At 40.5% G+C, this 25068-nt stretch overlaps 1 long non-coding RNA gene across 2 annotated transcripts; it reads right to left on the reverse strand.

The window, feature by feature from the left end:
* Positions 1-7790: 7790 nt before the first annotated feature.
* Positions 7791-20388, reverse strand: LOC128702599 (uncharacterized). Of its 2 annotated transcripts, none has more exons than XR_011391407.1 (2): positions 20109-20388; positions 7791-7895 (listed from the first exon to the last, which is right to left on the reverse strand). It is a non-coding gene; the product is annotated as an uncharacterized lncRNA (long non-coding RNA). The 2 variants fall into 2 exon arrangements; XR_011391408.1 differs by lacking the exon at positions 20109-20388 and adding an exon at positions 18205-18316.
* Positions 20389-25068: the final 4680 nt, after the last annotated feature.

The raw sequence follows: 25068 nt of genomic DNA on the forward strand, positions 1-25068 counted from the left end.
CCACTTTTTACTGGAATCTTTTCTGTATGGATACTAGCAGTCTTACACAGCCAGAAAAACGAAGTATCTTACTGGTTGTGAATACATACAGGATGCTGCCAAAAATGTTCAAAGGAAGTAAAGATACAGCTTCACAATGACTTCAACAGAGGCATTACAGCTGTCATGTGCGAGAGTAATGTGTGGTGTGAATATCGAAGAATTTGGTGTAGAAATTAAAAAGCAAAGGGTAACCAACAGCCAAGCCACTTGCACATCCTGCTACCTGGAAGGGAATCTAGCAGAGAAACCAGCAGCTCCTGATTTCACTGTTCAATTCTGAAAGTTAGGAGTACTAGTACACAAGTCATCACCTGAATAGCTAACCAAGATACACCCTTCCACAAATGGGAATCCCTTTCCATAAAGACAGCTCTTGCATCTACTTACCACAATCTCTACCACCCTCTACCACCACCACTATTTTTCTACAAACTTTTTATTCTATCGTGTCTCACCTTTACCAAAGGGCTGGCACTAGAAGCTTTCTTCAGGCCCATGGTGGCTTATTTAGCAGTTTCAAGCACAAAAAAAACAATAGATTACGAAATGTATTGTATGAACACATGGGGTGGTGGTCACTTGCCCACAAACAATGCCACATTGAGTCCTGAATGTTCTGTGGGAGCCTTTGTGTATGCCCGACCACTCCCAGCCGCACAAACACTTTCTGTACGATGGACAAATCGCGAGGCAAGTCACGAACTGCGAGGCTTTATTTTGATTAAAAAAGTTGCCAAAAGTCGAAATTCACGAAGTGAGAGGCTCACAAAACTCGGGGGGGGGTCCACTGTATGCTGCTCGTGGATTAGTACACCAAACAGGGATGAGAATGAAAATTAGCCCATAAGCTCCCATGACATCGAAGGTCCTCGGATGGCAGTAAAACAGCTACCTCTGCTGGATGCGCCATCTTTGTAAGATTGGGTGGTCCTGTGGGTTAAGGCATGTGGTTCTAGCTCTCCAGAGGACCAGTACAACATAGGTTCGAGTCCTCGGCTAGTGCAGTGTTATTGATCAATACCACTCGTTCATGGGTACAATAACACAGTGGGCCATCGGTTCACGATATTAATCCGTTCCCGAGAGCTCATCGTAAACCAAAATTAATCGGAAAGCGAAACAATTTTTCCCATAAGAAATAATGGAAATGAAGTTAATCTGTGAAAGACACCCAAAAGTTTGAAAAAAAAAATTTTTACCACATGAAATATTAATTTTAATACACAAACTGAAGACATGCACAGTTACATGACACTTACCTTTATTGAAGATCTGGTGATGATTGATGGGATGGGGGGGAGGGGAGGGGGGAGCGGGGGGAGTGTGTGGATGGTCTTTGTGTTTAGAAGGGGAATCCCCTTCCATTAGGACTTGAGGTATAAAGTCCTTTTCCAGGGTTACTTCTTTTAATGCCACTAGGACCAGCTTGAGAGTCACTGGACTTAAGTCGCACAACATATCTGTCCATAGAGGCCTGTACCTCTCGTTCCTTTATGGCTTTCCTAAAGTGTTTCACAACATTGTCAGTGTAATAGTCACCAGCACGGCTTTCAATAGCCGTGTGAGGGTGATTTTGATCCATGAAGGTTTGCACTTCAAGCCACTTTGCACATATTTCCTTAATCTTTGAAGTATGCAACTTCTTCAGTTTCTCTTTCCCCTCCTCTGAAGCAGTTTCCTCAGGTGTGGCCTCTTGCTGTTGAAGTTGATCTAGCAACTCTTCAGTGGTTAGTTCTTCATTGTCCTTGTCCTCCTCCACCAACTCTTCCACATCCTCCCCACTAACCTCCAACCCCAAGGACTTCCCCAATGCCACAATTGATTCCTCAACTGGCATAGGCTTCTCAGGGTTAGCCTCAAACCCTTCGAAATCCCTTTTGTCTACACATTCTGGCCACAGTTTTTCCAGGCAGAGTTAAAGGTCCTTAGTCATTTCCTCTCCCAAGCCTTACCTATAAGGTTTACACAATTGAGGATATTAAAGTGACCCTTCCAAAACTCCTTTAGAGTCAATAGTTTCTGAGGTCACTTCAAAGCACCTTTCAAACAGCTTTTGTGTACAGTTTCTTGAAGTTGGAAATGACCTGCTGGTCCATGGGCTGCAGGAGAGGAGTGGTATTAGGAGGCAAAAAACTTTACCCTAATGAAACTCATGTCCCCAGAAAGTTGCTCTGCCAAGTCTGTAGGATGACCAGGAGCATTGTCCAATACCAGGAGGCACTCAAGGTCTAATTTTTTTTCAATTGGGTAATTTTTCACATTGGTTACACCATGCATTTGCCCCCCCAGTCATAGAAAAAGTCCCTAGTGACCCATGCCTTACTGTTTGCCCTCCACAGCACACATTAGCCTTGAGGATATTCTTTTGCCTGAACACACTGGGAGTGTGAGTGATACACCAATAAAGGCTTCACTTTGCAATCACTAGTATTGGCACACATAAGAGTAAGCCTGTCTTTCATAGGCTTATGTCCTGTGAGTGCCTTTTCCTCCTGAGTAATGCAGGTCCTGCTTGGCAATTTCTTCCAAAACAGGCCTGTTTCGTCACAATTAAACATTTGCTCAGGTTTCAATCATTCAGTCTACGTACTCCTTGAATTCATGCACATACTTTTCAGCCGCTTTGTGGTCTGAACTGGGAGCCTCACCATGCCTAATCACACTATGTATGCCACTATGATTCTTAAATCTTTTAAACCAACCTTTGCTGGCCTTAAATTCACTCACATTACCACTAGTTGCATGCAGTTTTTTTTTTTTTACCAAATAGTCATGCAACTGCCTAGCCTTTTTACAAATGATCGCTTGAGAGATGCTATCTCCTGCTATCTGTTTTTCATTTATCTACACCAATAACAGTCAACATTTTCTAACACTTGCGGTCACTGTTTCATAGTCACAGTTGCACCTTTTGCAAGAACAGCTTCTGATTGCCATTTTCCTGCTCACTATAGTAGAGATGGTTGATTGGGGTTTACTATACAACCTTACCAGCTCCGACAAACGCACTCCACTTTCATACTTTGCAATTATCTTTCTTCATTTCAACAGTCATTAGCACTCTTGGTCTCAAAAGGTTGGCACTAGGAGCTTTCTTGGGGCCCATGGTGACTTATTTTGCAGAAACAAGCACCAAAAACAGTGATAATATGGAATGTACCGAATGTATCCTTAGATGCGCGCTCACTGGCTGGCTTGTAAACACTGGCACACATGGTGCAGTTCAGGCCACACGTCGACACGTCTCGTATGAACCGCATCGCATACCAGGTTTTGTAACGGGAACCGAGGCAAATTCTCTGCGATATAATGCATCGGTTACCGGATTTATCGGATACCGATAGCATCGCAAACCGGGGGTCCACTGTATATACAATTTTATATAATTTTCACATTATAATACTGTGTGCATAAAAAATTCATGCGTGAAGCCTGGCAATGTAACTAATGAACAGAGGAAATGTTATTTTAGTACCATGAATGCCTACAATGTTTATTCTCGACCCTATTTTGAAATTTGTGAAATTGGCCAATATACCAATTTCTCATCACTTTATTGGGTAGTTTAAATAGTTGACTGGGCAATTGCTTTTGCTCAGTCAATAAAATGGAAGACACTAGCAAAATAAGTAAGAATTTAGTAGACTGGAACAATGTAATTGGCCTAAAATTGGACTAAGTGGGTAAAATTGCTAATGCATAAATATCACTAACAGTAAAATTCACGAAAATGTAATCAATTTTTGTTTTATTACCTTGAAGAAAGGTTCTCTGCCATTTCATAAGAAAAAATAAATTTTTTTTGAATATTCTTGGACACTGGACAAGTTTTAGATCAGGGGTTTGAATAGTGAAAGGGTTAAAGGTGTTTTAGCACATCAAACATAGGAAACTACTTAACCAGACATTGCTTCACTTGGAATATACGATATACAGCTTCTCCTCACTTAGCGACGTATTCGTTTACCGATGACTCAGACTTACAACGGGCTCTGACTAGTATGCATACCTAAATGTATATTAGAGCTGATTTCCTCTATTCTGTTTATTACAATACAGCCTCTCCTTAGTGACGTACACATTTACCAAAGCCTCAGACTTACGAAGGGCGCTCTGAGCAGTATTCATACCTAAATACATGTAATTTATATTAGAGCAGATTTTCTCTATTTCAATATACAGTACACTACTGTATAAACATTTAAAAATATACCAGAAATGTTATAAATGGTGTAAAGGTGACATTAAAAAAATATCAAAGATGGTCGACAAACTCGATACCATTATAGTGTAGTACTCTTCACTTAGCGACAAATTTGTTTAACGATGTGGTCTTAGGAATGAAACTCCATTGAGGAGAGGCTGTATACAGTACACTACTGTATAAACATTTAAAAATATGCTAAAAATGTTATAAATGGTGCAAGGGTGACATTAAAGCAATATCAAAGATGGCTGACAAACTCGCTACCATTATAATACGCTCGTTGTCGAGTGACAAATTAGTTTATCGACGTGGTATTAGGAAAGGAACTGTTAAGCGAGGAGAGCCTGTACTATTATGTGGTATAAATACAGCTAGGTGGAGGTCATCCTAGGAAAGGTTACAGGGAGAGGGTTAAGGTTTTGTGTGTGAGGAGCTAAGACTTCCTGGAAGCATGCATGAGCATGTTAGATAGGAGCAAGTGGAGACTAATGGTTTTTTTATGACCTGATGTGCTGTTGGAGTGACCAATGTAACATTTATGAAAGGATTCAGGGAGGTGGCAAGTACAGTGTTGGCACTCTGAAGGAGGGGTGGAGATGTGTTAAAGTCTTTTCATTGTAGTGTCAGCACACATGATGGTGATTGGTGGGTGGTGATTATGGTGATGGCGTTTCTTTTTTGTGTCGCCTGCCTTGGTGATTATTTTAATCAAGGGGGAAGCGCTAAACCCATAGGATATACAGCAAGCGACTGGGGGATGATGTGGAAAGCATTCAGGGAGCTAGAGCACAGATCAAATTCCCTAAATCAAGAGCCCCTCACCAACATCAAGGAACCTTCCCTGAGGGGCCTGCCTTGGTGAAAAATTACTTTAAGACTTTGTACACTGATTAATTATAACATTGCAATTGTTACACTGTATAACTTGTCAAAACAAAAATAAGTCACAGTGAATGACTTTACTGGGTTATATATAATTTTTTTAACATACAGGCCATCTCCCACTAAGGCAGGGTGATCCAGAAAAACTTTCACCATCAATCACACTATCACTGTCTTGCCAGAGGTATGCAGCTATGACAGTTCAGATGTTCCTGCAAACAGCAAATATCCCAAACCCCCTCCTTTAGAATGCAGGTACTGTACTTCTGACCTCCAGCATTTCCTTATTCTAAAATATTCTGATTTAATTTACATTCATAATTTATTTTGGACCAGTAGGGAAACACCAAAAAGTTTATTCTATATATATATTATATATATATATATATAATATATATATATATATATATATATAATATATATATATGGGGAATTTTTGTTATTGCATTCTCAAAGTGGACAAAGAAAATGTTAAAAGCACAAATTTTTTACAAGCTTGCCAGAAAAAAGCCTTTTCATAAACTTTCTAATAACTGAGAGCAGCACATTTTCTATTACAGCAACAGAAAACTAATTTCACACATCAAAAGGTAGAAGTCATATATAGTGACAAATGCTCTGTATAATTATGCCCAAATCAATTAAATATTTAGACATTTTGGGACTGTCACACCCCTTAATCAACTGTATGTACCCCAGTCTGGAAAATAATGCTGTAGCTTCATTACTTCATCTTTTAATTATTTTTATTAGCAAACTGGCCATCTCCCACTGAAGGGAGACCCAAAAATACAGGAAATCCTTTCAGCATCATTCATTTAATCACTGTCTTGCCAGCACAGCATGCTGACATCACAGTTCAGATGGCCCTCCAAACTAATATCTACTTGTCATCAGAGTGTAGGCACTACTTCCAACCACTAAGGCTCAAGTCTGGAACAAAGTCAAAAATTACTTTCTTCCACTCGCTATCTAACTCGCTCACACAAGTATGTTGGATATCCAAGCCCCTAACACTCAGAACCTCCTTTAACCCTCTTCCTTCTCTCCACCCCAATTTATACACCCTCCTAGTTATCAAGTTTTGTTCTATCCTCTAGATAGAGAAACCACCTCAACCCCTCCTCAGCCCTCTGAAAAATGCCTCTGGTAATCCCACACCTAATTCCCAAGATACAAATTTTCTTCATTCACAATACACTGCCGTCAAACAAAACATCCACCGTTTCCAAACTAATTACCATACGTACAATATACCAAAATGAAGTTAGTCTTAAAATAGCGATATTCTGTGTTTTGGAGATTCTAAAGAGAAGTTGCAAAGGTTAGTGAACAAGTTTGGGAGGGTGTGTTAAGAAAGTTGAAAGTGAACACAGATAAGAGTAAGGTAATGAGGGTATCAAACAAGTTAGGTAAAGAAAAGTTGGAAATCACATTGGAGGGAGGGAATATGGAAGAAGTGAATGTGTTCAGATATTTGGGAGTAGATTTGTCAGCAGACGAGTTTATGAAGGACGAAGTTAACCATAGAACTGATGAAGGAAAGGTGTGTGGTGCACCGAGGTATCTCTGGAGAGAAAAAACTATCCAAAGAGGCAAAGAAGGGAATGTACAAAAGTATAATGGTACCAAGAGTTTTATATGGGTTTGAAGTATGGGTTGTTAATGCTGCTGCAAGGAGGCTAGAGGCAGTGGAGATGTCATGTCTAAGGGCAATGTGTGGTGTAAATATTCTGCAGACAATTCATAGTGTGGAAATCAAGAGGTGCAGAGTTACTAAAATTATTATTCAGAGGGTTGAGGAGGGGTTATTGAGGTGTTGGGTCATTTAGAGAGGTTGAAGCAAAATAGAAAGACTTGGAGAGTATAAATCTGTAGTGGAGGGGGAGGGGTAGGGGTCATCCTTGAAAAGGTTGGAGGGAGGGGGGGGGGGTAAAGGAGGTTCTGTGGGCGAGGGGCTTGGATTTCCAACAAGCATGTGTGAGCATGTTAGATAGGAGTGAATGGAGACTAATGTTTTTTGGGACCCAATGAGCTGTTGGAGTGTGAGCAGGGTAATATCTTGTGAAGGGATTCAGGGAAACCGGTTAACTGCACTCGAGTCCTGGAAATGTGAAGTACAATGCCTGCAGTTTGAAGGAGGGGTTTGGGATATTGGCAGTTTGGAGGGACTTCTGAACTGTCATATCTGAGTGCCTCTGCAAAGACATTATGCATGAGCGAGGTGAAAGTGGTGAATGATTAAAGTATTTTCTTTTTGGAGATTTTCTTTGTCACCCTGCCTCGGTGGGAGACTACCGATGTGTTAAAAAAAAAAAAATTCTTCCTCAACAAGTCATGCGTTTAGTAAGAGGTGGCTAACATACCAGGAGCAAGGGACTACGAACCCCTTCTCCTGTATACATTACTGAAGTTAAAAAAAACTTCAGTTTTTCTTTTTGGGCCACCCTGCTTCAGTGTGATACAGCCGGTTTGTTGAAAGATTTCTATTTTAAAGTGATGTCACATACATATTTTTAAAATTTATTCCACATACTTCTCTTTAAAACTGATAACACAAACAATTTAAGTTGTACAGCATACATCTTTATTCATAAAATCATCTTTTAAACCCAACTAGAAGCACTAATGCTCACTTGCATTCTTGCAGATCTGAAGAGTTCGCCCATTACGGAAGTCCATATGATGAATAATTTCCGACTTCTTATTGATCTTTATTTCTTCGCCTATTAATGGGCGAAGTCTACAAAACACGCATGTTCCCCTGTGAAAAAAAATATGGGTTAAGCATATCCAACTAAATTTTTCCTGACCTCTTTAAAAACATTACTCAAAGTTGTCAAGATACATAATACCAATTTAGATTAGTTTCATGATCTAAATTTAAAAATAGTGAAATGAACATTGAAAATTATCAAAGTTGAAAAAGTTATACAATAAAACAGTGAAACCATGGATAGTGGGTTGATAAACAGCAACCACTCAGGGACTACCATCATTCTGTCACACTGCTGTGAAACAAACCTCTTAAATGTTTTGCACACTGCCAGAATTACTGGTCATTTCCTTGGCTCAAACATTAAGATGACAGGAAAATCTTGCAGCTTATACTTACATCCAGAATGCCCTAAATTTACATGAATGTTTATGTGCAATCATATGTGAGAATACATATTCACCTCAATTTTTTTCTGAATTTCTTAGTACTTTATCCTTTGTAGCATTTTCTCTCAATTCTAAGAAGGACATTACCATCCCTTCTCCCTAAGAAACTAAAAATGCCAAAAGCAAGGGGCTAGAAACAACCCTTCTGTATCAATTAGTAAAATGACGAAGCAAGTAGTTTTAAGATTAGGTTATTTTAATGAATTTGTGTATAGTACAAATAAAAAAAGAAACGACTATGCTTTGTAAGATTTGCTGCATGTCTAAGTGCTAAGTAAAACAAAGCCAAGACAAGGTAGAATTTCAATAGTAGAGGGGTAAGTGGGGTTATATACAGTGTATTGGAGAGAACTTGGGATAGAATTAGAGCTAGTCGGATGTGAGAAGTGGTTTAGAGTTAGTGTTTATTCACCTGTAGATGGGAGATGTGACCTGTACTTAACTCCCAGTGGTGATCTGTACTTAATTCTGAAGACTTGTCTGTTGTGCTCCCTGTGAATCTGAACCAAGATGTCTTCTCTTGAGCAACTCTCCCAGCAGCTTAACCCTTTGACTGTTTATGTTGTATATATACATCTTACGCGCCACTGTTTCCGATGTATTTATACGCATAAATTCTAGGTAGGTAGTAGGTTGGTAGACGGCAACCACCCAGGGAAGGACTACCGTCATACCAGATGACTGAAAAACTGGAAACTTTTGCATGATAGTAGGATTGCTGGTTTCTTTTTCTGTCTCAAACACTAGATAACAGGGATATTTTGCTACTCCTACTTACACTTTGGTCACTTCACAGACATGCACATTATATACATATACAATATACATACACTGGACCCCCGCATAACGATATTAATCCGTGCAAGAGATCTCATTGTTATGCGAAATTATCGTTATGCGAATGAATTTTCCCCATAAGAAATAATGGAAATCAAATGAATCCGTGCAAGACACCCCAAAAGTATGAAAAAAAAAAATTTTACCACATGAAATACATTTTCCTACACACAGAGAAGGATACATGCACAATAGTAGAGTACATGCACAATATATATTATGCATGTACTATACTAAATGAAGAATAAATGACACTTACCTTTATTGAAGATGCAGCAATGACTGATGAGACACTGTCCTGGGAGTGCCTTTTCCTCCTGAGTACTGTAGGTCCTGTTTGGCATTTTCTTCCAGAACAGGCCTTATCACACTGTATGCCACTACGATTCTTAAATCTCTCAACCAACCTTTGCTGGCTTTAAATTCACCAATATGAGCACTAGTTCCAGGCATTTTTCCCTGTTCACCTAGGTGTTAGTTGACTGGTGTGGGTTGCATCCTGGGAGACAAGATTAAGGACCCCAATGGAAATAAGTTAGTCTTCAATGACACTGACTTTTGGGTTATCCAGGGTGGCAAACCCTCTGGGGTTAATTGTTTCTTGGTATTCTCAATAAGCCGCAGCAGCAGACGGTGCTACAGCCGCAGCAGACGGTGCTACAGCCGCAGCAGCTGCTAATCACCAAAAAACACTAATACGAAATGTTCCATTGTATGCTTGGATGTTACCGCGGAGGCTGGCTGGTAAACAATGCCACCGGCGGAACATGCGAGGCTGGCTAAGGGCGCACATTAGACGCGTCTCGGACGAACAGCGTTAAGCAGGTTTTTTAGCGGTATGCGAGGCAAAATCTTGGCGATAAAATGTAGCGGTATGCGTATTTAACGTTATGCAAGGCCAATGGTATGCGGGGGTCCACTGTATATAATACACATATATAAATATATATATATACATAAATAAAATATATATATAAATAAAAATATTTTTTTTTTCTCTCTCTCTCTCTCTCCAACAAGTCGGCCGTTTCCCACCGAGGCAGGGTGACAAAAAAAATCCCCAAAAAGAAAATACTTTCATCATTATTCAACACTTTCACCACACTCGCACATTATCACTTTTTGCAGAGGTGCTCAGAATACAACAGTCTAGAAGCATACACGTATAAAGATACACAACATATCCCTCCAAACTGCCAATATCCCAAACCTCCTTTAAAGTGCAGGCATTGTACTTCCCATTTCCAGGACTCAAGTCCGACTATATGAAAATAACCAGTTTCCCTGAATCCCTTAACTAAATATTACCCTGCTCACACTCCAACAGATCGTCAGGTCCCAAGTACCATACGTCTCCATTCACTCCTATCTAACACGCTCACACACGCTTGCTGGAAGTCCAAGCCCCTTGCCCACAAAACCTCCTTTACCCCCTCTCTCCAACCCTTTCGAGGACGACCCCTACCCACGCCTTCCTTCCCCTATAGATTTATATTCTTTCCATGTCATTCTACTTTGATCCATTCTCTCTAAATGACCAAACCACCTCAACCCCTCTTCTGCCCTCTGACTAATACTTTTATTAACTCCACACCTAATTTCCACTCTGAATTTTCTGCATAATATTTACACCACACATTGCCCTTAAACAGGACATCTCCACTGCCTCCAACCGTCTCCTCGCTGCTGCATTTACCACCCAAGCTTCACACCCATATAAGAGTTGGTACTACTATACTTTCATACATTCCCTTCTTTGCCTCCATAGATAACGTTTTTTGGCTCCACATACCTCAACGCACCACTCGCCTTTTTTCCCCTCATCAATACTATGATTAACCTCATTCCTCATAAACCCATCTGCCGACACGTCAACTCCCAAGTATCTGAAAACATTCACTTCTTCCATACTCCTCCCCAATTTGATATCCAATTTTTCTTTATCTAAATCATTTGACACCCTCATCACCTTACTCTTTTCTATGTTCACTTTCAACTTTCTACCTTTACACATTCCCAAACTCATCCACTAACCTTTGCAATTTTTCTTTAGAATCTCCCATAAGCACAGTATCAGCAAAATGTACCCGTCAATTCCCATTTTGAATTTGATTCCAAAATTTAATCCCACCCCTTTCCCGAACACCCTAGCATTTACTTCCTTTACAACCCCATCTATAAATATATTAAACAACCATGGCGACATTACACATCCCTGTCTAAGACCTACTTTTACCGAGAAGTAGTGTCCCTCTCTTCTACACACCCTAACCTGAGCCTCACTATCCTTATAAAAACTCTTAACAGCATTTAATAACTTACCACCTATTCCATATACTTGCAACATAAATTCATAAATTCATATATATAAATCTAGGTTTCTCTTTTCTAAATACCTTTATTTCTCTTGTCCATGGGGAAGTGGAAAAGAATCTTTCCTCCGTAAGCCACGAGTGTTGTACGAGGCGACTAAAATGCCGGAAGTGATGGGCTAGTAACCCCTTCTGTAGAAATTTACTAAAAGGAAAAACTTCATAAACTTGGGATGCTTGAATGTGCGTGGATGTAGTGCAGATGACAAGAAACAGACGATTGCTGATGTTATGAATGAGAAGTTGGATGTCCTGGCCCTAAGCGAAACAAAGCCGAAGGGGGGTGGGGGCTTTCGGTAGGGGGAAATAAATGGGATTGTTAGGCAAGACATGTAACAGTTAGGTATCTATTTCGAAACGTTTCGCTTACACATGCTTCAGTCGAGTACAGAAAAGTTTATAGAATGTTCAATCTGTCAGACACTGCAACATAAGGGTATCTTGGTACAGACCTGAAAACAACTGTCAACTTATACTAGTGAGAATAGCTCGATTTGAGAGGGACCTGATCTTCCAACATTATTACCTCTACTAGTGGCCTACATCTCGCCTGCTGGCGGTATATAGGCTCCATCCTGTCACTTCAACTCCACATTGTTTCAGACTACGGAACAATACTCTTCTCCAGACTGAGGGACTGACCACCTCAAAACTTAAAGGGTGATGGACTGATTACATCGTCAAGTATCTTCTGCTTCTATCAACTTTCCTGTACTCTACTGAAGAAGCCTACTGTGTAGTTGAAACGTTTCGAAACAAAGATACCCAACTGTTGCATGCGTCTTACCTAACAACCTGTCTGTATTTTATACCATTTGAATGTTCAATAAATGGGATTAAATCTGGAGTATCAGAGTTAGAGCTAAGGAAGGGGTAGCAGTAATGTTGAAGGATCAGTTATGGAAGGAGAAAAGAATATGAATGTGTAAATTCAAGAAATGTGGATTAAAGTAAAGTAAAGGTTGGATGCGAAAAGTGGGTCATAAGCGTGTATGCACCTGGAGAAGAGGAATGTAGAAGAGATTTTGGGAGATGTTAAATGAATGTATAGGAACCTTTGAATCAAGTGAGTAATAGTGGTAGGTAGCCACCAGTTCATAGCACTGTTCCAGTAACTATCTTGCTGATCTCTGCTCAGCTTCCATTTGAGCCTGAGCACTTGTCAGGCAAGAATGACAAAATTAAATTATTAAACATCACCCTGTACAAACTCCATTTTAGCGTAATTTTCTCCAGTGACTGGAAAATGTAGTTTTCAAAGCAATGTATGCATGAATAATTATTCAACACCTCTTACCTGGAGTTTACCTGGAGAGAGTTTCGGGGGTCAACGCCCCCGCGGCCCGGTCTGTGACCAGGCCTCCTGGTGGATCAGCGACTGATCAACCAGGCTGTTGCTGCTGGCTGCACGCAAACCAATGTACGAGCCACAGCCCGGCTGATCAGGAACTGACTTTAGGTGCTTGTCCAGTGCCAGCTTGAAGACTGCCAGGGGTCTGTTGGTAATCTCCCTTATGTGTGCTGGGAGGCAGTTGAACAGTCTCGGGCCCCTGACACTTATTGTATGGTCTCTTAACGTGATTTTCGTGTGCAAGTTCGGTACTAGTCCCTCTAGGATTTTCCAGGTGTATATAATCATGTATCTCTCCCTCCTGCGTTCCAGGGAATACAGGTTTAGAAACCTCAAGCGCTCCCAGTAATTGAGGTGTTTTATCTCCGTTATGTGCGCCGTGAAAGTTCTCTGTACATTTTCTAGGTCGGCAACTACTATTTAAAGACCACACATACTTCACTGCTCATTAATAACCCACACAGACAAACTAAAGATTAATTGACCTGTACATTTCAACCCCCTGCTGGGATCCTCTTCAGTATTCACATTTAATCTTAACTTCTGTACACAGAAATTAGAATGTTGCTTCTATTTTTTTTAACTTTCCTAAAAGAAATGACATCATAAGGAACAAAGTAACCCTTTATCACACGTGTTAGTGAAAGTTATTCACCCCACAAACTGAAATTAGAACTCGCACATCAAACTAGAATTTTTTTTTTTTTTTCAAAAAACACCAATGCCTCTATTTTCCCCCCAAAGTTTTTGCAATGTAAAAATAAGGGAAAACAAAACAAAAAAGAGGGAGGATAAAATAGTTACATTTATTAACACACTGGCTGTTTCCCCACCAAGGGAGGGTGGCTCAAAAAATAAAAACTTCCATCATTCACTCCACAGTTTTGCCAGAAGAATGCTTACACTAGTTATAAAACATTAACACCCCTCATTCCGAGTGCTGGCACTGCACTTCCCATCTCCAGGAATCAAGTCCGGTCTGTCGGTTTCCCTGAATCCCTTCATAAATGTTACCTTGTTTATACCAACACCACAAGTCCTAAAAACCATTTGTCTCAATTTGCTCCCAACACGCTCGTGCATGCTTACTGAAAGTCCAAGCCCCTCTCACAAAAATATCTTACCCCCTCCCTCCAACCTTCCCTAGGCCAACTCCTACCCAGCCTTCCCTCCACTACAGATTTATACACTGTCATTTTATTTCATTCCATCCTCTACATGTCCAAACCATCTCAATAACCCCTCTTCGGCCTTCTGGTTAATAGTTTTGGTAATCCCACACCTCTACCTAATCTCCAAACTATCAATTCCCTGAATTATTCACACTATACATTGCCCTCAGACATGCCTACAACCTTGTTGCAACATTCACCACCCATGCCTCGCACCCATACAAGAGCGCTGGTATAACTATACTCTTATATCCCCCTCTTTGCTTTCATGGATAAAGTTCTTTGTCTCCACAGACTCCTCAGTGCACCATTCATCTTTTTCCCTCGTCAAGTCTATGATTCACCTCGTCTTTCACAAACCCATCTGCTGACACGTCCACTCCCAAATACACTGGTACCTCGAGATATAAACTTAATTCATTCCAGCAGGCTGTTCAAGTGCCAATACCGAACAAATTTGTTCCCATATGGAATAATGGGAATTACATTAATCAGTTTCAGACCCGCAAAAATACACTTATAAAAGCATTTGCACAAATCCACTTGCATAATTGTTTGAGTTTAGAGCTGTTAGTATCCAGAGGTACTACTGCATCTGAGTACACTCCTTCCCCATACTCTCTCCCTCCAATCTGATATCCAATCCTCCATTACACAATTTTTTTTTTATCATGATCTTACTCTTTCCTATATTCACTTAATTTTTCTTTTACATACCCTACCAAACTCATCAACCAACCTCTGCAAATTCATCAGAATCTCCCAAAAGCAGTGTCATCAGCAAACAGCAGCTGTGACAGCTCCCACTTTGTGTTAGATTCTTAATCTTTTAACCCCACACCTCTTGCCAATACCCGAGCATTCACTTACCTTAAGACTCCATCTACAAATATATTGAGCAACCATGGTGGCATCACACATCCCTATGCAAGGCTTAATTTTACTGGGAAATAATTTCACCTACATACTCACTATCCTCAAAGACTTCACCGCTTTCAATAACCAACCTCTTATTCCATACATTTGTAACATCTGCCACAGTGCCCCTTATCCACCCTATCATACGCCTTTTCCAAATCCATAAATGCCACAAAAACCTTTTTACCTTATCTAAATACTGTTTACCTGTTTCACTGTAAATACTTGGTCTACAAATCCCCTACCCTTCCTAAAGCCTCCTTATTTATCCGCTATCCTGCTCTTCATCTTACACTTAATTCTTTCAATAACAACTACCATACACTTTACCAGGTATAGTCGGACTTTTTTTTTTAATACATTAGCCGTTTCCCACCGAGGCAAGGTGACCCATAAAGAAAGAAAAATACTTTAATCATTCAACCTTTCACCATCACTCATACAGAATCAGTCTTTGCAGAGGCACTCTGCAACAACAGTTTAGAAGTCCCTTCAAACTGCCAGTATCCCAAACCCCTCCTTTAAAGTGCAAAGGGGAACCTCATAGGTATGGTAACCTTAGACCTGCAAAAGGCCTTTGATACTGTCAACCACAATATATTATGCAAGAAACTTCAAGCTATCGGTATAGGTTCTGTAGACTGGTTTAAGTCCTACCTTAGCAACAGGAGATAAATAGTCAAAAATCAACAAAACAATCAGAACCCATGCCAATAACATGTGGAGTTCCCCCAAGGTAGTATTCTGGGTCCCTTATTCTTATGTTATGTCAATGACATGCCTATCAGTGTCAAGTGCAAACTCCTACTGTATGCAGATGACAGTGCTCTGTTAGTGTCAGGTAAAGACCCACAAGATATTGCTAATGTTTTAACACTGGAACTGGTGTCCTGCAGCAAATGGTTAGTAGACAAACCATCATTACACCTCGGGAAAACTGAAGCCATTCTCTTTGGCACGAAACAAACTGAGAAGGGTAAATAATTTTAATGTTCAGTAATGGGGAGCCCATCACTTTGGTTTCACCAGTAAAATCTGGGAATCCCCTTTGACTCATGCATGTCAGGAGAATTGATAGGGAACAATGTAGTAAAGAAAGCAAATGCCAGACTGAAGTTCCTGTATAGACAAGCACAGTGTATCTACCAAGGCTCGCAGGACCCTATGTCTAGCCCTTATACAAGGCCATATGGATTATGCTTGCTCTTCATGGTACTCTGCCTTGACAAAAAAACTGAAAGACTGCAAATCACCCAGAACAAAATTTTAAGATTCATCCTGGGGCTGGGATGAAGAGAACATTTAGGCCATGATGAATTACAGCAGTTTGATATGCTGAATGTTGAAGACAGTAAAACAACTGAAGCTAAATCATGTTTATAAAATTGCTCACAAAACAGTGTCCAGAATATCTTTGTCAATTTTGTCAAGGTTGGGAACCAAAGCAATCATAATACTAGGGGGAGGGAGCACAACTTTGTAGTACCCACATTCAGTGGCCAGGCTTCAAACACCTTTTATTGTACAGCAATAAAGGAATGGAACACTGCCTGCACATGTCAAAGCCAGTCTTAGCATGAACCAGTTCAAGAAGACTGCCAAAAGGTGTCTTAATATCTACAGAAAGGGAGGGGAATGATTTATTTTTTTTGCTAACATACGTTTAAATTTTACCTTATTCCTAGTAATAACCCTCGTATTGTAGATAGTCTTTAGTATGATAAAGAGATGTTATCTTCATTGTAGAAGAAAATATAACCTTTATATTATAATAAGGTAAAAGGACCCCAATGGAAATAAGTCGCTGACTTTTGGGATATCCTAGGTTCTCTACACATGCTGCTATGTACAAGTAGCTGTGTATACCTGAATAAAATTACTAATGCACGTCGGTGGAATGGCCTGGTATGGTAGCCCGGCTGACTGCCATACACACCACACTATTTCTTTCAAGAAATAGTACTCATCTCACCCTAGATTAAGACTAAATATTTTAAGGTAAGTAATGAGTGCAATATTTGTGTATTGCACTTTGTTTTTTAATGCCTAGTTCTATTGCTAACTTAATATATGTTAGTGTAAACTTATATAGTATTTGTATGCATTTATAAGGGGGGGGGAAAGTGTTCCACTTCATGGCAATTTCCGCTTTACGACGGTAGCCTGGAACCTAACCTGTCATGTAAGTGGGGCCCTACTGTATACTTTTGTATCTGTATGTAGGTCATATTATATACTGAATGTTAACCGTTAACATCAGCCTTGTGTTTGATACGTGGTTGGGAATATAGTAGTGGTCATGGATATTGCCCTGTATGGGTCTGTTTTTTTGTTTTTTTTATTTTTGGGTGTGTAGATGTGTATGTGGGAACCAATGTCTTGGGTACAGTTGTGAAAATTTGTCTGGGCTGCCTCCAAGCGAGTCACCTACCCTGGCAAGCTCTGTTGACAGCTCTGAGGTGGGTACCTCAGCCTCACAAGTGGCTTATAGGACAGATTTTCATAAATGATTGATGTTGCAAGAAACTCCTGCATGCACATATAAAGGACTAACTTATTTGGTGTTGCAGCATATATCCTGATCTTCAACCTTCCTAAGCTTAGCCCCTTTGGACTTCCCTCAGAATCCACGTGCAACCAGGAGCCTTAATTCCTACAATATTCAATCTTTATTAGTGACCTGCCTGCACCTCAAATTCCTATATCCAAGGGGGCGTGTATCCCCTAGTACAACTATGAAGACACGGACACTAGCTTCTAGGTAGACAACAGACACTGGTACGTACTGGGCATGCACCGCCAGCTGCCCACAGTTCAACTCACACTTTTCCCCCCAGACACTGGCCAGAAATCCTAAGAGAAACTGGAGGTTTTGTCTTACTGTATGGGCCTGAGAGGTGGTCATCTACGGTACATAGAGCTGCCTCTACCAGATTTCCCCAGGTCTCAAATGTGAAGACACGTGGGGGGGGGGGCGCCGTCTGCTGATCACGGCATGTGTTGTCCAGTTGGTGTCTGGAGAATGACCTGATCCCTTCCAGGCCCATGCCTAGTCATTCAAACTAGGGCTGCCAGTTCTCCCTAGCTAACTTAACCTAGCGTTTGCCTAGATTATCGGCCTATTACTACCCATGTTAAGGTCTTTGGTCTACATTATTATTATCTATAGTTTCTTCAATAATCCTAATATTAGTGTACTAACAGTAAACTACCTACTTCTTCCCTGAAGGGTAAATCTATAAATTAATAAGTGCTTACCATCCAAGCACGCCAAACCGGGAGAGAATGCATTTTTGTTTATGGGTGGGTGTAAGGGCCACCCAGCTCAGCCATTCCATAATGGCCATGCTGGGACCCCTTTGTATGCCATATCTGTCCTATGGAACTTTAGGGACCAAATAAAGTTCCACAACAGTCTTATTAGTGGATGCAATATATATTTTATGTTATTTGGGGTAAAGTTGTGCTTTATATCATGTATAATTTAGTCTTTTCTGTATGCACACATGTACATGCATGTGTATATATATACACATAGGACTTTCTTCTACACATTTTATAATAACTCGTGTTTGGGAGGCAGGATGTTTCTCCATAAACTAGTTGTGGTTATTCAGAAGTATTTTGTAATATCAATGTGTAAAATTGTATTGGTTTTGGGCGTGTACTGACATTGTCTACCACGGTCTTTTGCTGTGTTAATTTGTCGGCTAGTGGTTTATGTATTATGCATGTTATTTCTAAATAAAAAAAAAAAAAAAACCACGAACTTAAGAATGAAGATGAAGTTATCAGTACCTCAGCCTTGAAAAAAGGCTTCTTTTATTCTTATTTGGTGGCGAGTAAATAAGCTTATTTAGGCACAGGTACATAGTTACAATTATAAGTGTAAATTACCTAGGATAACCCAAAAAAAGTAGCGACTTTCTTATTGGGGTCCTTGCTTATTTCCATTGGGGTTCATAGATTTTGGTTTAAAAAGTTACACGAGCAAACACTAGTACATACTTATTAGAAACAGTTTCAGTCCTTTGACCTCAATCACTTTAAACAATAAAGGTCCCAGGACCAAAATTGTTTATAATAAACATGTCCTAATGTTTGTTCACGTGTCTTTAGACCACTATGTTGGTATCAATCAGCAAGGTTTATAATGGTTGAGAAAATGTAAACCAACGTCTGAGTTGCATCAAGTAGGTCGGTTTACCTTGGTACAGGAACACACAAGTGCAATTATCATATACAGTGACTTATAAATTACTCGCCAGGATAACAAAATCAAAGTGATTTATTTAATTAGGGTCCCAATATTTTATTATTTAAAGCCTAGCTGTAAGATACAGTAGAATTCAGTCATGACTAACATCGGGGAAGTGCACCATAATTACATAACTATAATTTAGGAGTCAAACCCGTAGGTCTTCACAACACCTGAGAAAATGGGAGGCACTGAGGTTCAGGTTAAATCCCTCGGATCAAGAGCCCCTCGGCGCTATCAAGGACCCCCCTTACCTTAGAGGGTTCATTTTTTTGGTTATTTTCTTTAAAAGAAGCACTAAACTCTCAGGGGGATCACAGCACCTGGGGTGGGAGGCAACAATAAGATCCCATCCAAGAAGGCTAAGGTCCAATCCCTTGGATCAAGAGCCTCACCAGCATCAGGGCACCTCCCTTCATGGTAACATCCATAGGTTGAACATTAAAATGGTATAAAATACCGACAGGTTGTTAGGTAAGACATGCAACAGTTAGGTATCTATTTCGAAACGTTTCGCCTACACAGTAGGCTTCTTCAGTCGAGTACAGAAAAGTTGATAGAAGCAGAAGATACTTGAAGACGATGTAATCAGTCCATCACCCTTAAAGTTTCGAGGTGGTCAGTCCCTCAGTCTGGAGAGGAGCATTGTTCCATAGTATGAAACAATATGGAGTTAAAGTGACTATGGAACAATGCTCTTCTCCAGACTGAGGGACTGACCACCTCGAAACTTTAAGGGTGATGGACTGATTACATCGTCTTCAAGTATCTTCCGCTTCTATCAACTTTTCTGTACTCAACTGAAGAAGCCTACTGTGTAGGCGAAACGTTTCGAAATAAAGATACCTAACTGTTGCATATGTGTCTTACCTAACAACATCCATAGGTGCAAGTAAAAGCTTACCTTATTAAAGTTTGTAGCGTAGCAGCAACAGCAACTTGTTTGGTGTATCAGGGGTTATTATTATAATAAAAAAAGAAGCGCTAAGCCACAAGGACAATACAGCCGGTGTATCAGGGGTGAGTGAGGACACCAGGTTGACCTTCAACCGTCAACAACTTTGAACATAAGCACTACTCCTGATTGGATAGAATCACAGCTCCCTCCACCACTCAGAGTCCTCCTCCTCGCTCTCCCAGCCAATCAGAGTCTCACTTTTTTTAAATAATGGCGGGAGAATATGAGTTTCTGGAGGTAAAATTCGGAAAATAAATAATTTATTACAGACATAATACAGTGATTTATGGTAAATATAAGCGAAACTGAGCTGTCAAAAGGAAGACAGAGTGGGTCCCAGTGATATTTGGATTAGCAACAGTTTAAATTACATGAATTCTAAATTAAGGTAATTAAAATACATATAATTTAGTAATTACTTTATACAATTAATGACTTTAATGAATTTAGTAATTAAAAATTCCATGCAGTTATTACAGACACAAAAATAGCTATGTATGATGCGGTATTAGACAGAATATTATTACAATGACTTTGTATGATGCAGAATTAATAATAATAATAATAATAATAATAATAATAATAATAATAATAATAGATTGATTCGCTGCCTGACCACGGTAGTGTGCGGTAGTGCTCTGCACCCCTCTGCTGTGTGTAGGCGAGCGCCCTTGTCAGTTACCTGGCTGCAGTGGTGTGAAGTGGTGCTGTCACACCTCGGCTGACAACTTAGGTGCACTGTGATCGTCAAGATGGCGGTTAGTCTGAGACGAAGGATAAATACTGTAGGCATCGAGCTACTTAAAGGAACGATAACGACCAGTTCTGCGCAAGTCTTATTGCCAAAGATCATATGGGAGACTTATGGAGTACAAGATTGTGACTTGTATGGTGTAGCATTGAACGGAGGACAACGAATTTTCGTCAAACTGCTATCAGCAACGGTTTATGAATCGTTAATCACCAGGTTTCAGGACGTGAGTCTTAACGTCACACCAGCTGTCACTGTAAGAATGATAGATGTTTCACGGTATTATACGTGGATCAAGTTACGCAACGTTCCCTTTGAGGCGGACGAGGCAGATATAAGGAAAGTTTTTGAGAAGTATGGGACGGTGCATTATGCTCAACATGGTACGTGGGAGGCAGGAGCCTATGCTGGTTTTCCAGAGGGTTCTTTCAACCTCAAAATGACTTTGAGGCACCAAATACCATCCTATGTGTACCTACAAGATTTCAGGACGCAGGTAATGGTAATGTACCCAGGACAACGACGTACGTGCCGCCTATGTGGTGAGTATGATCACATAGCGGCGACCTGTGACAAGCGAAGACATGTGCCTGGACCTGTGGTGGACGTCGCAGCCCCTGCTTCAAAGGTGGCAGGTGAGGAACAAACATCGGATGGAGGGCGTGGTGTTTTGTGGAGCGAGATAGTGGATCGGGCACACAGGACTGGTGGTGAGTTGGAGTCCCGCCCCCAACTGCCTGATCAGGTGTCGTCTCCTGTGGATAAGGAGGAGCAGCAAGTACAAGAGAAGGTTCTTGAGATTGAGGAGGAATTGGTGGAGGTGTTGAAGACGTTGTCACCACCAGAGAGGGATGTTACATCTGAGCGTGGTGTCTTTGGAGAATCGTCGCTTCCAGAAAGTCTGAGACATGATAATTTGGGACGTGATGGTGGTTTGGAGTCATCCATTGACTCATTACACCATTCTCAGGTGGAGGTGGAGGTTCATCGAGAGGTAACATCTGATCAAGATATGTGTAACATGACTGTCACGAGAAAGAGGGCGGCTACATCAGATTCTGATGACGTCCTTACGCCTGCACAAAGGCCTGGGAAAAAGACTGAGGTGAAGTGTGAAGGTAGTGGTGTAGGTGGTGGTAGCCATGATAGGAGGCACCGGAAGAAGGGGGGAGGGAAAGAGAGCACTCTGAAGGTGTTGAACGTAAATTCAAGCTCTGGAGTTGTAAAGAGTGATGAGAGGAAGCAGGGGTGGAAACTTTAATAGGCCTTAGGTGTATGTCTGTAAATGTTAATGGGTTATGTAGCGGTATGAAGAGAGATTGGTTTCGTAATTTTCTGAATAAATCTAGAGTGGATGTTGTGTTCCTGCAGGAGCACAATTTCAAAGAGGGTAGGGTGTTGGAGGTGGCAGGATTTCGGGTAGTTACCCTGCCATCTCCCCGTCTAAAAGGTGGTGTGGGAATTTTAATAAGGGAGACGAGCCCGTTTGTTTTGCAGAGAAGCGAGGGAGGAGGGGGAGGGAGGGTGTTGCGTGTGGATGGGTGGTGGATGGGTAAGCGTGTGTCTTTTGTGAGTGTGTATGCGCCGGCAGAAAATAACATAAAGGTAAAGAATGATTTTGTGTGTGAGGATCTTGTGTTTTTCTTAAGTGCACTGCCAGAGGTGGCGATAGTTGGTGGGGACTGGAATAGTGTAATCAGGGTGGCTGATGTGGACCCAAGAGGAGCTGGATATATGTCTGTGGCTCTTAGGGATTTATTAAGGGATGTTAGGTTACGTGATGCCTTTGGGGGAGCGGTGTGGGAGACTGAATATACGTTTGTTAGGAGTGGTTATGCTGCGAGACTAGATAGAGTGTACCTTTCTCAGGGAGTGAACGTGAAATCTTTCAGTACTGTTGAGACTACAATGTCAGATCATAGGGCAGTGGTGGTGGAGGTTGGGTGGGGGACGCTCGCGGACATATATAGAAGTTATTTTTTTTTTTTTTTTTTTTTTATATTTTATTTAAAAAACTGCATATACATAATACATTGTATTACTTACAAAACAAACCACGGTGAAAAATAAAATAAATGGTACATACAGTGAACTTCATACCTCTCCGAACATGAAATTAAACACCAACATTACCAACTAGTCAATAAAACCAACCACATCCACTGTAACTTTATAGAAGTACTTAGTATTGATGACAATACATACATACACATACATATATATTCACATATACATATACATATATATATATATATACATACATATACACATATACATACACATACACATACATATATATACACATATACACACACACACATACATATATATAAATTAAATTAATATACAACTCAGATCGGTATACAGAAAAAATACATATAGTTTACTTGCATGTCACAAGTACTTGGCTAAACAGGAGCACCATACCTAACACATACACCACAATATTGAAAACCCAACCTTCCACATCCTTACAATACAGAATTTTATAAACAGAGCAAATACAATAATGATTATAGTATAAAATTAAAAACCATACTAGATATTACAAAACCTCTAGTACACAATCCCGGTACATTTTAAGAACACCATAGATCAAGGCCATATTACAACCATATACATAACCCCACAACCATATACATAACCTATAAACCCTCCTTTTATAATAATCATTATTGCCAGTGCAGACACAGCTGACACTTCTACCCCCCCCTCCCTCCCCGTATGTACAGTCCCCGTTCTAAAGAACATACATTGAATTATCCTAATGAAAGGTCATACCCTGACCTCATCAAAACCTAAAAGTTGGTAGTGCATGAACAAGACAAAAAACACAAAATTTACAGACTAAAACAGATATGAAACATTACATTCATATACACATACACTGTAATAAGTAGAAGAATATACACCACCATTCAAAACATTGCATATCGTGAAGTTCACACTCAAAATGCAAGATAATACACCACTTGCCACATTAGCGGTACAATACTAGGCTATGTAAATTATTTAAAGAACCCGAGACTAAAATAAAACTAGAGTAGTTATAAGAATAAGGCTGCTGTAATGTGCCAGTCCCAAAAGAACTGACACGTATCTCAGAAAAATTTTGTGTTGATACCAACGTGCCAATCTAATTACTTAAAAACGAGATCCTAAGGGCTCGGTATCCTGGCTTTCAAGGAAATTTTAAACCCAGTGAACATAACCATCAGGCTTAGAAATGTAACCCTGGAAACCACACTTATGTCTCACTATGACAAACATTCTCGTGAAACTTGGCGTACCATCCATACCTAATTCTCACTACCTTCCTCTTACACACTACATCAGTTCCAGATAAACCAAACCCCCCCCCCTTTACATCCCCCCATAAGGAGACCACTCCTTTGTCCATCCTCAGGGACCCCGCCTAAGGGAACCCACAGTGAGATTCCTATAACCTTCCGGGAAACTTTTTTCCCAAGACGCCCCATAAACCAACTTATTCCTACACTTCGTCCTATAGAATCTGGCCGCCAACGCTTTTATCCTCATATCACCCCTTAATCCCCTCATTCCCCATGAAATGTCCAGATAATCCACTATGATATACATTATAGCCCTTCCAACATCCCTAGGAACTCCCCTTACATCCAGTAGTAAAGCCCTTAAAAGCGGCAAACGACCCCCCCCCCCAACAGTCTGATAACCCCACCCATCCATGATCTCACCCCCTCCAAGGAGGTACAAAAAAAGACTACATGAAACGCCGTTTCAACATCACCACAAAACTGACAAAAAGCCTCTTCCACAAACCCCATACTACGTAACACCTCCTTGGAAGCCAGAATCCCCATGATAAACCTATATACTAATTCTCTTACTCTAGCCGGTATCCGAAGCTTACTAAAATCTTTCCAAATAACCCCCCAATCATACGTTGGATACACGGCTACCCCTTGCATAATTCCTTGACCTTTCACTACCCTCACCAACCGTTTCACTTTGATTTTATCCACCTGTTGCACTGTCAATAAAAATCTCAACATATCTTCACAAACCCTCAATTCCTTCCCACTCCACCATTTACGTGCCTCCTCCATAACTCTTCCTACTTTAGCTCCCCTCACACCCCCTTCCCTCATATACCTCCCCTTGATATATACAGCC

This window comes from Cherax quadricarinatus, unplaced genomic scaffold, assembly GCF_038502225.1.
Source record: "Cherax quadricarinatus isolate ZL_2023a unplaced genomic scaffold, ASM3850222v1 Contig2150, whole genome shotgun sequence".
Lineage (NCBI taxonomy): Eukaryota > Metazoa > Arthropoda > Malacostraca > Decapoda > Parastacidae > Cherax > Cherax quadricarinatus.